We start from the raw sequence: 11,606 nt of genomic DNA on the forward strand, positions 1-11,606 counted from the left end.
TATAACTATTTGTTAAGCACTTTTGAAATGTACAGCAACAGAATTCAGAACTTGTGCCGTTCTTAGTGTTCTCCCTGTACACCAAGTCAGAACCGTAGGATAAATAAAGGGGGCCTATAAGCAGACAATGAAGCTCACACAATATTTGATTATTAACTGTCTCTAAAACAGGTTATAGGCTACATGTGCACTACCAAGTCAGTCCGGAGCTGCCCCTCAGTCCAGAGGTGCTCCTCAGTCCAGTGGGGCCTTTAATTAGGGTCTTAGGCCCAAGGACGGAGGCGAGGGTTGTCACTCTAAAGAGGCCCTTGAAGAGGGCAATGACTATCATGGAGTGGGGTCCACGTCCCACGCCAGAGCCGCCACATGCCCACCCAGACGATCCCCTATAGGTTTAGGTTTTGCGGCCGGAGTCCGAACCTTAGGGGGGGTACTGTCACACTTTGACCATGATTTGCGTTGTTTGTTTCTATGTTTTGTTTGATCAGGGTGTGATATGAGTGGGCATTCTATGTTGTATGTCTAGTTTGTCTATTTCTATGTGTTTTGGCCTGATATGGTTCTCAATCAGTGGCAGGTGTTTGTCGTTGTCTCTGATTGGGAACCATATTTAGGTAGCCTGTTTTGTGTTGTGGTTGGTGGGTTATTGTCTATGTTATGTTGCACGTTAGCAGTCACGGTTGTCTTGTTAGTATACTTCGTGGTTTTTTCGTCTTTCATTAAAATCATGCATTCACACCACGCTGCGCTTTGGTCTACTCAATACGACGATCGTGACAGCTTGTTTATTCCTGACTTCCCAGTTGTCTTGAACTCACTGAAGTCAAGTTATTGCAGTTCCGAGTTAACAGATGTTTTGAGTGATGCACAAATCATGCTTTATTGACAGCATGGCCAATGTTGAATGTTCATCATTTTAAATTGGAAAATAGCCCCTTAATGCTAGATTTGGGGCCACACAGCCACTCCACTGAATAGCAAGCTAGTAACTGTTTTGCAATGCTTGCAGAGTTAGCCACTGTCACTGATTCCTTCCAAACCACTCATTGTTGATTTTGCGATTTCCAACTTGTTGTGCAATATTTATGTCCAATGGCAATAATTTCTCTTCATTATTTCTCTTCATATGACAATGATTAAAAATTATTTGTCAGTAGATTGTCTACTTGATTCATGATGACGGCTAGCTAAGATTTTGAAAGTATGATGTTGACATGTTCAGTCCAATCAAAGCTACTGTGGCCAATGACCTTCAGCCTTCTTGGATGGGCACTTCTAATGTAACTCTATGCCAGCACCCAAGGGGCTAGAATTTTCTACCTCTACCCTTAGACTTGGCTGTGATGTAGTGTCCCCATGAATGACAGAACACTGAGCCAATCATGGCGCAACGCTCCGTATTTTCTGCTCGCTTGCCCCATCACCACAGAAAGCACTCAGCTAGGCTGAAACACCTGCATTTTGGAGCTGCCTTACTCATGAAAAGAAAAAAAAGAGACCATGTTTGTATGCAGCTTTAAGAACTCAATGATGTATATATTTTTTAACATTGTTTGCAAACTGATATGTGATACGTATTAATGCCAACATAACATACAAAACAGGCAAGCCCCCCCAAAAAACGTTTTTTTTTTTTTGCATAAAAATGTGGGGCTCAAAATAGGTGGGGCTCTGCAAATAAAACACACTATAATAAAACACATAATACACATTAAACATATTTAAGAAAAGCAATCGCATTCTGTAACAAAGTCTCTAATCAATCATTTAAGGTACCAGAATATCTAATTTCGAGGAATTCTGTGTATTGTTCCACACAAGGGGCCAACCAAAAAAATTTAATCAGATTTCCCCAATTCTGTGGCGACCAAAATAAACTCCAGAGTTAAATTAATATTTAGTTCAGTAACAACAATTCTCAGGTCAATAAACTGCTAAAATATGTATAGGGCATACATTCATTAGCAGGCGATACAGGTCATACTTAATCGGTGTGTTCTTGGTCAATATTGAAGTGTTGTTATACTTTGTACCTCTAACACGATTGCCTATGTAAAGTTGAGCCCTGCTGAACAGGTCCCGTATTTATGGCAACAGCGACGTTTGCTAGTAAAGCTCGCAATTGTTTGTATTATTACAATTAGAGGAAATAAATTGTAAAAGAGGGAGAATGGGAAACATGCACTTCAAAGTTCGAACAGACATCTTTCTCTCTCTCTCCGTATTTTGGGTCACTGCTGGGTTTTTCCGGTACGGTTACGTCGCCTGACGTTGATACTCCTTTGTAGGAAGGGTATCATGTGATCCTCTGAACAAGTCTTTGTTCTTTCCTAAGTAGTTCGAAATACATATTATATTTGTGCTTGATTTATTTGATAAAGAAGGAAATATACTCTCCTATAGAACGTTCTTAGAAACCTATAACTTCCCAATACACTATAAAGAATTTAATTCTATATGCAAAGCAATACCTTCAGGACTTACTCAATTCATGAAATCTCATTTGTGTTTTGGCGAACATGTCACGATAGATGCACAATTTATGTTAGAAGGTTTCCCCCTGCTGGATAAGAAATGTAATAAACATTCATAAGATAACTTTTTCACTCCAAGAACAAGATCTCTCCTAGAGGGAAATTCTTCTGGAACGCTCATATTACTGAAATTGAATGGAAGAATACTTGGTTGCTCCCTCACAAATTGTGTATATCAAATAAAGTAAAATAAATTCACTTTCAAATCTTGCACAAAATATACCCTTGCAATAACTTAATTCATGGATTTAGAGGACATATGCCTTTTCTGTGATAAAGAAGGAGAAACTATTATACACATTTTTTATGAGTTTGGCTGTGAAGTTAGTTTGGAGCGAGTTAAGTATTTACATTTTTTATCTAATCAATAAGACCCATGTATTTACAATGAAAGATCTAATGTCATAATTTAAATGAAAACAAAATCACTGAGTTAGTCGTTCGTTTCTTAATTCTCTCTGGTAAATTGTATATACACAAAAACAAATATTTGAAATCTGTCCCTAAATGCAATACAATTTTACTTGAAATCCAATATCTAATCAAATCTCTAGAATTAGTCAATAAAAAAACCCACTGTGTTCTTACAACTCTATCATAAGTTTATGCAACTGTAAACCCTGTCTTTTATCTTTTTTAAATGTATTTTATTTTAGGAACTTTAACTTTTGAAAGTATTTGTAATTTTTTTATGCTATTTTATGTTTAATCAGCAAAAATATGCATGTAGTGATGTCTTCTGTTTGTTTTGTATTGTAATTTAAAATGTTATATTAAAAAATAAATAATAATAATTATGTGATCATGTCAGATTTGTATTATTTATTTTTTATAGTGTTTATAAATTATTTTAGCTGCATCTGTCTTTAATTTGAATCACGTTTACGTTTGCTTATACAATAACCGTTTTTTATGAAATCATGTATGCAAAAATAATGACACATTTTCTTCCCTAAACCGGATAAGTTGCAAACTACAAATATGGCGAACTTTTGTAGTTTATTTTTCTAAACCCAAAATTATTCTTATCAATATATTCGCCAATGTCATTATAATATGCCTGTAAATTGATATACCTTCATTGAAACATACATACATTTAAATTGGTGCACTTTCTGTGTGTTTCAGTCCTTAATATTTAAGTTTGAAATGTGGGAGCCTCCTGATTAGGATCCCTTAGTTAACCTTCATGTACAATAATGTTCGGATATGTTAATCTGTTTTTGACATACAAATCATAAAAGTTTGGAAAATTTGCACATTTGAGGGGTGCTACTGAGCACCCCATGGCCACCAGAGGTATGGGATTGCACAAGTATGTCTGATTTAAATATATTTTGTGCCAAGCCACAAGTCTGAGCTACAAAAAAACAAAAATATACTTGTTTGGATTCCAAGACCTGAGGAAGGCACAGTGATGCCGAAACGTTGGTAAATACCCATTAAATTGCTGGGAGATTACACATGGAGTGTGAGACTTTCTTTATTTTGATGGATTCCATGACCAGACATGGCTTGTTAAAATAGAAGGTTTTGTAGGGGTGTATAGAACATTATTGCAGAAAACAAGTGTATGTATGTAAATGTATATAACTACTGTTTTATATTGATATTGGAGCCTTGAGAACCTCGAAAATATATTATTTAAACATTTTACACCCTTTATATGGCCATTCAACCACGATACCCATTCTTCGCATAATGGCCATAACCGCACCTATTTTGCCATGGTTTTCGGCACAGCATATTTCTGATAAGCAAGACAATTATGCACTGAATTCTCACTTCCTATCCAAATAGAGCAGCTTTGCCATGATTTGGCTTTCACCTTCAGAAAACACATCCCTCTGTTAACCCAAGCAGATAAATGCACCTGTAAAAATCGTGCAGCATGTCAATATGATGCAGTGGTAGCTTACAGAAAGAAGCCTACAGAAAGAATGCACGTAAGGTAATAAACATAGTAGCATGGTAGGCTATATATACAGCATATAAACCATGATGATATACAAGTAGGCCTATATGTATTTTAATCTATAGCTACACTTAGTGCCACGAATACCACCGAAGGAGGCTCCCCTTCCTGTTCGGGTGGCGCTCGGCGGTCGTCGTCGTCGGTCTACTAGCTGCCACCGATCCCTTTTTCCTTTTCGTTTGTTTTTGTCTAATTGTTTTAACCTGTTCCTTGTTGGGGTTTTGGGATGGGTGTTATTTAAGTTTGTTTAGCCCGCTGCACAGAAAATATATAGATATTTTTAATCATGAAGAACAACCACATTCCTCAGTAAAGAGATCCTCAACCAACATTCTGAGTTGCTGATGATGTCGCCATAGTCTAGGACCGGAAGGGGAGGAGGTGAGGAGAGGAAACATGGCAACAAATCTCCACTAGCACATCATCAAGCAAAATACATTTCCCTGGATGCGTTCAGAAGATAAGGGGTCAGGGGTCAATGTCGGAACCCTGGCTGCTCACGAGGGAGGTGGTGGCAGCCTTCCCCCTCTCCTGCGGGAGAGAGAGAGTCCGAGAGAAAGAGGGCGGGGTGGTGTATGATCCCCCCCCCCAATACCTTCATATATATCTTTACCAACATGCAATCCATGTTGGCAAACTTCCTCTTATTCCAGCCCATTGCCAGTAGTGTGATAAAATATGTGCGCACTGTTGGAAAAACATCTTCAGTCAGTTATTCTAATAAATTACTACTGTGTGCCTAACCAATCAACATAAAAACTGCCATTTCAGTCATGTGTAAGATTTTAAAAAACAACAACAATAACATCATTAACATAGCATAACATAATATCATCATAGCATCATCAGTTAAGCCCCAAAAGTAAATGTCCTTCACTGTAATCTTCTCCCTTCAGCAGTAACATGTGTCCAAGAAAATGTTCTGCTTTGGGGCAGTTTATTTGGTTTCCATATGTCAATGTTTCAGTTTTTCCGGGGTGGGGTAGTTAGCCCCAAGCCCAACCTCCGACATGGAGGACCATGGACTGCTTTGTCTGCCTCCTACCCTTTGACCTGGCCGGCTTGGTTGCACCTGCCGGGGCTATAAACCCCCTTCTGGCTTAGCACTCAGGGTAATTGAGGTACGCAAGTCTCTACACCGTGGCAAGGAGAGGGGCAATTAGTTTGATCTTCTTAATTGAAGTGTCCTGGAGCTAAAATATGAAGACCACTTAATAGTTAAACATTATTAAGGGAATTATGTTGCAATCCTTAACCTTCTTCAGCATTAGTTATGTTATAATAATACACTTATCAGCCTTGGACATGTACTTTGTCGTGACAGCAGCTCTGATTATAAAACTACTCACCTGCGCGACTATAATATAATGCCAAAATGAACAAATATATAAATATTTTAATGATACATTCATTCTATTCTTTTAAAAAGCATTACAGTATCCTTTCTACATAACACAAAAACTGTCACAACCACATTCCTCAGTAAAGAGATCCTCAACCAACATTCTGAGTTGCTGATGATGTCGCCATAGTCTAGGACCGGAAGGGGAGGAGGTGAGGAGAGGAAACATGGCAACAAATCTCCACTAGCACATCATCAAGCAAAATACATTTCCCTGGATGCATTCAGAAGATAAGGGGTCAGGGGTCAATGTCGGAACCCTGGCTGCTCATGAGGGAGGTGGTGGCAGCCTTAACCCTCTCCTGCGGAATAGAGAGAGACCGAGAGAAAGAGGGCGGGGTGGTGTATGATTTCAGAAAGCATAGCAGTCGCCATTTGAGCTCTCAGTAATAGGACTTCTATCTTCATCTGAGTTTTCATTTGCATCAGAGTCATTAAAAATAGCCCCTTCTCCCAGAATCAGCTTTTGGTAGGTGTTCCTGGTGTTGTCTTGTTCTTGTGTCAGTTCACTCAATCTTCTCTTCAGGAGGAAGAGAAGGCCATTCCTCCCTCTGACAACTCCTCTGCATTGCCTAAAAATCATATGTAAAGCAGTACATTATTTACAATTCCACTACACAAAATACTGTGGAGGGTATTTGTAAAGCAAGACAAAAAGTTAAGTCCAAAAATAGTATAAACCTCAACTCACTCTGATCTTGCAGCTGTATGGACAGTGCCTCCAGAGTTCCCACTGCTCTTTGTAGGCTCCCCAGTGCCTCTTCATCTCCTGCACCAGGATCCTCTCTTCCTCCTGCAGTCTGTTCACCAACATCAGTCTGTCGAAGATTGCCTTTTTAATGGCAAGATGGCTGTTGCCTGTGAGATGTAAACTCACAGAGGTATATAGTAGAACAACAGCAATGATTGCAGCCTACACTGAAGGTAAAATTTCAGTCACAATAGATACTGTACCTTCTGTAATCATATACTTACTGGTGCTAGGTCTCTCCCATGACCACAAAAAGCTGTCAGTATTGAGCAGCTCATCCACTGTGGGGAGCCTAAACTCTGCCTACTGTGTGGGAAGTTCAACAATGGCAGTTGTCAAGGCTGCCTTGTCCTCAACAATTTTTCTCAGAATCTGATGCCTTCTCTTGTTGCCGTCTGAATAAAAAGGGCTGATTAGACTGACTGTAGATTTAGATATATTACATGACAATAGGTTACAGAGCTACTTTAGAGGCACTGATTTGTGAATGACTAATGCATTTTCTTTCACAAATCAGTTTTATTGCTTGATTTCTAATGAGTTTAAGGTCATATTGTTGTTGGGGCTTACCTGTCAAACAGTAGAGGTAGTGTTTCCTCTGTTTCACAATGAGGTAAGGCCCCTCAATCTTCTTCTGGAGATGCCCTGTCTGACTATCCTGAAGATTGGCTGTCAAACATAAGACAAGTTACAAACATGACTCCACTGACATCAATACAATTATAAAGTTGAGAGACAGAGAAACATTCACTTTTCCACATGTTGGATTCTGGCTTGAAATATAGTTATTCCTGTCATCATATTAGAATGTATTGATGACTTTACATGTATAAGAAATGTATATGTTAGGGGACAATTGAGAGTTAATAGGAACTTTGTGCTTGGAAAGTTACTGAGTGAGGCAAGGGGATGTGAAGAAATGTCATTTTCTGTTCAAATATTAATATTCTGCTGAATATTGATATTTCTAAGGAAGGAGACAAAGGGGAGCAGTCTAGTTTCACTTCCTGATAAGGCACGCCAGTTGCTGAGGAACTAGGGCAATGAGGGAAGTGGAACTCAACTCGAGATAAGGTCAGCAGTTGAAGAGAGAAGACACTGCTTAAAGTCAAATATTTTAGTATGATTCACTTGAAAAATTAGAACCTGTTGGAAACATAGTATGGGATAGGACTGTAGTCAGATGGTTTTCGGGGTGGGCCATATGCTCTATTTGTTCAGAACCGAACATACTTTCAGGCCACTGCTGGACCTCAGCAACCCACTCCTGAAGCACAGCTTCGTTTATGTCCAGCTCTGCCCACTTATCTTCAAGGAAGCTAGTCTCCTCCTTTAGTCTTTTGACATTCTGAAAAAAATACAATTCAATTGAGGAATAACATAGGTGAAGGTTCTAATTATTCAAGTGAATCACACTAAAAGATTTGACTTTAAGGTAAACAGTCATCTTAATGTTTTCCTACATCAAGATGACTTGTAAAAATATTAAAAAGCTGAGCCAGGATTGCAGACAGAAGATTAGACATGTATAAATAGATAAACAATAATGAGAAAGCAGGTCAAATATATATTTTTTATGAAAGGCCCCCCCCCCCCACATGCAATCCATGTTGGCAAACTTCCTCTTATTCCAGCCCATTGCCAGTAGTGTGATAAAACATGTGCGCACTGTTGGAAAAACATCTTCAGTCAGTTATTCTAATAAATTACTACTGTGTGCCTAACCAATCAACATAAAAACTGCCATTTCAGTCATGTGTAAGATTTTAAAAAACAACAACAATAACATCATTAACATAGCATAACATAATATCATCATAGCATCATCAGTTAAGCCCCAAAAGTAAATGTCATTCACTGTAATCTTCTCCCTTCAGCAGTAACATGTGTCCAAGAAAATGTTCTGCTTTGGGGCAGTTTATTTGGTTTCCATATGTCAATGTTTCAGTTTTTCCGGGGTGGGGTAGTTAGCCCCAAGCCCAACCTCCGACATGGAGGACCATGGACTGCTTTGTCTGCCTCCTACCCTTTGACCTGGCCGGCTTGGTTGCACCTGCCGGGGCTATAAACCCCCTTCTGGCTTAGCACTCAGGGTAATTGAGGTACGCAAGTCTCTACACTGTGGCAAGGAGAGGGGCAATTAGTTTGATCTTCTTAATTGAAGTGTGCTGGAGCTAAAATATGAAAACCACTTAATAGTTAAACATAATTAAGGGAATTATGTTGCAATCATTAACCTTCTTCAGCATTAGTTATGTTATAATAATACACTTATCAACCTTGGACATGTACTTTGTCGTGACAGCAGCTCTGATTATAAAACTACTCACCTGCGCGACTATAATATAATGCCAAAATGAACAAATATATAAATATTTTAATGATACATTCATTCTATTCTTTTAAAAAGCATTACAGTATCCTTTCTACATAACACAAAAACCGTCATGAAGGAAAACAATTACCTCACAAGCCCATTCATGCGCCTTCGCATGCATAATATTATTTAACCCTGCTGGTCATCTATGAAAATTTGAACATCTTGGCCATGTTATGTTATAATCTCCACCCACCTGGCCACCCCTCATAGCCTGGTTTCTCTCTAGGTTCTGGCCTTTCTAGTGAGTTTTTGCTAGCCACTGTGCTTCTACACCTGCATTGCTTGCTGTTCGGGGTTTTAGGCTGGGTTTCTGTACAGCACTTTGTGACATCAGCTGACATAAGAATGGCTTTATAAATACGTTTGATTGATTGATGGATAACAGATAGGAGAGGGTGCATTTTTAGAAGCTCCCCCAACTCTGGGCATGCCTGCACAACTTTCTGCAAATATGGCCAGTATTTGCATGCTACATCGCAGCAGAAAAAGCCCACCATGCCAGGAGAAGACAACTCCTTCTGCAAGTACATTGCGTAGACATACAGTATATCTTGCCTCTGTACATGTTGAGGGCCTTGAGGAGCACACCGTGTCAGCAAACTGCTATCTCAATGCCCTCCTCATCTACTTTGGCAGATGATTTTCCTGACGTCTCTTTGGCCGCTGTCCAGTCTGACGTGCCACACACTCCTTTGCCTGGCGTATACAACATGAAAATCACGGTGAAGTGCCGAGATTAACTGAAAACTAACAACATCTAAACTGGGTGACATTAAAGCTATGTTATAGAAGCTGTGAGAATAATTACATGGTTGGTCTTTGTATGGACATGTTTGATGAAGGATGACATCATCGTCTTTCGCCTGGAAAACACCATAAGACATTCCTAGTTAAATAAAGGTTAAATAGAAACTTTCAAAATAGTATAAGCCCTTCTCAACACAAAATAGAAAGTGAGACTGCAAGATTACATGACAAAATTATACATCAAACCAAAACATTGAGGTATGGCAAGTAGCCTAGAGGTTAGAGAGGTGGGTTGCTTGTTCAAATCCCAGACATCTGACCGTGTTTCTCCAACCTCTCTCTGTGTGTGTGTGTGTGTGTGTGTGTGTGTGTGTGTGTGTGTGTGTGTGTGTGTGTGTGTGTGTGTGTGTGTGTGTGTGTGTGTGTGTGTGTGTGTGTCTCAGAGGGGATTGGATACAGCAAAAAGACAAATTACTGTCCCACAATTTTTTTTTCATGGAAAATGACATTCTAGTTTAGACCATCTGCAATTTAACATCACAAAAATATACTTCATAGCAAAAAGAAGACCAGCATGAAATTTAAGAAGGTATAATTATAACCTGAACAAAACATCAACACATAAGAAGGTAGTACAAACCCTGAAGCTTTGTGGAAGCGGTATTGCTTGCGATTCCCATCCACTGATACAGCATGCATCTCCTGTGAGCAGGCAGGAAAATGGAGTAGATCGCTTCTAAAAAGCTGGTTTATTTCAAACCGCCCGTACGTCCAATCGAGGAATGCCTTCTGGAATGTGTCGCCACATATCTTTCCACTCTAATAACATGCAAAACAAACAGAGGTATAAGTAAGGTGCACATTTTATATTAGGTACAAATATGAACAAATATTAACCCCTAATACATAAAAAATATATTTTGATGAGTATATACACTTACCCTGCCAAAGGGCTTTGTTCTTCTGTCAAGAACTCACACAAAGGCTTGACGGGAGCATCCTGGGGTCAACACCTTCATGTCTTCAAAGGACTTGAAGAGGTCCATTGAGAAGATGGTCTGGTGAGTCACGGTAGCTGGCCAGTGGCCACTCTTTACAACTTCGTCCAGCCCTACTGTCCAATGTCTCAGATATCCGGAGCAGTTCAGAGCAGGAAGGGACAGGTTGTAGTGCCCTGAGTCAGGAGTAATTATTAAGAAGCGATGAATTACATTCTTTAAACAACCATACAGCTGTTGCACAGCCATGGGAAAAAGATAAACTAGAAACCAAAATGTGATACCAAATTGTTATATATATTTGGACTGTAAATGCTGATGCATTGAAAATTGGCAGCAAGACTAAAAAGTTGGTATTGCAGGAGTTGCGATCAGATTTAATTTGAAACACCTAAACAATAAACACACACCTTCAGCTCCTGGAAGTTAAGGGACCCCTAATCATCCTGATGAATTACGGTGATTGAGGACAAGGGGCGAAATGACCCTTCAAACAGAGACTCCTTGTCGTGCAAAACCTTGGTGCTATGGGTGGCTATGTCACATGCAGCACAGAGAAGATGCCTGGGCAGGCAAATCTCTGCATCGCACAACCTTTGGGGTTACATGATAATCTGGCCCCGTGAAACTCCCCATCAGCTCCTGTAGGTCCTGCATCAGGGAGTCTTGTGGAGATAAAGAAAAATTCAAATAATAACATGACAGAATTCATGAAAAGAATAGCTTGGCTATATTAACAAATGTTAAGGATGGTATGGCATTTGCTTCGGCATTCTAGCATCCTGTACCTGTATCTTGTGGGGATAAGTGCAGGAGCAT

General features: G+C 39.4%; 1 pseudogene across 1 annotated transcript; it reads right to left on the bottom strand.

The window, feature by feature from the left end:
* Positions 1 to 9,096: 9,096 nt before the first annotated feature.
* LOC110504022 (uncharacterized) lies at positions 9,097 to 11,606 on the bottom strand (annotated as a pseudogene). The gene is made up of 6 exons (XR_016491253.1): positions 11,576 to 11,606; positions 10,731 to 10,963; positions 10,430 to 10,608; positions 9,851 to 9,905; positions 9,795 to 9,804; positions 9,097 to 9,738 (listed from the first exon to the last, which is right to left on the bottom strand). The product of XR_016491253.1 is annotated as an uncharacterized LOC110504022 (transcript).

The sequence above is a fragment of the Oncorhynchus mykiss genome, chromosome 24, assembly GCF_057628025.1.
Source record: "Oncorhynchus mykiss isolate SJ-2025 chromosome 24, ASM5762802v1, whole genome shotgun sequence".
Lineage (NCBI taxonomy): Eukaryota > Metazoa > Chordata > Actinopteri > Salmoniformes > Salmonidae > Oncorhynchus > Oncorhynchus mykiss.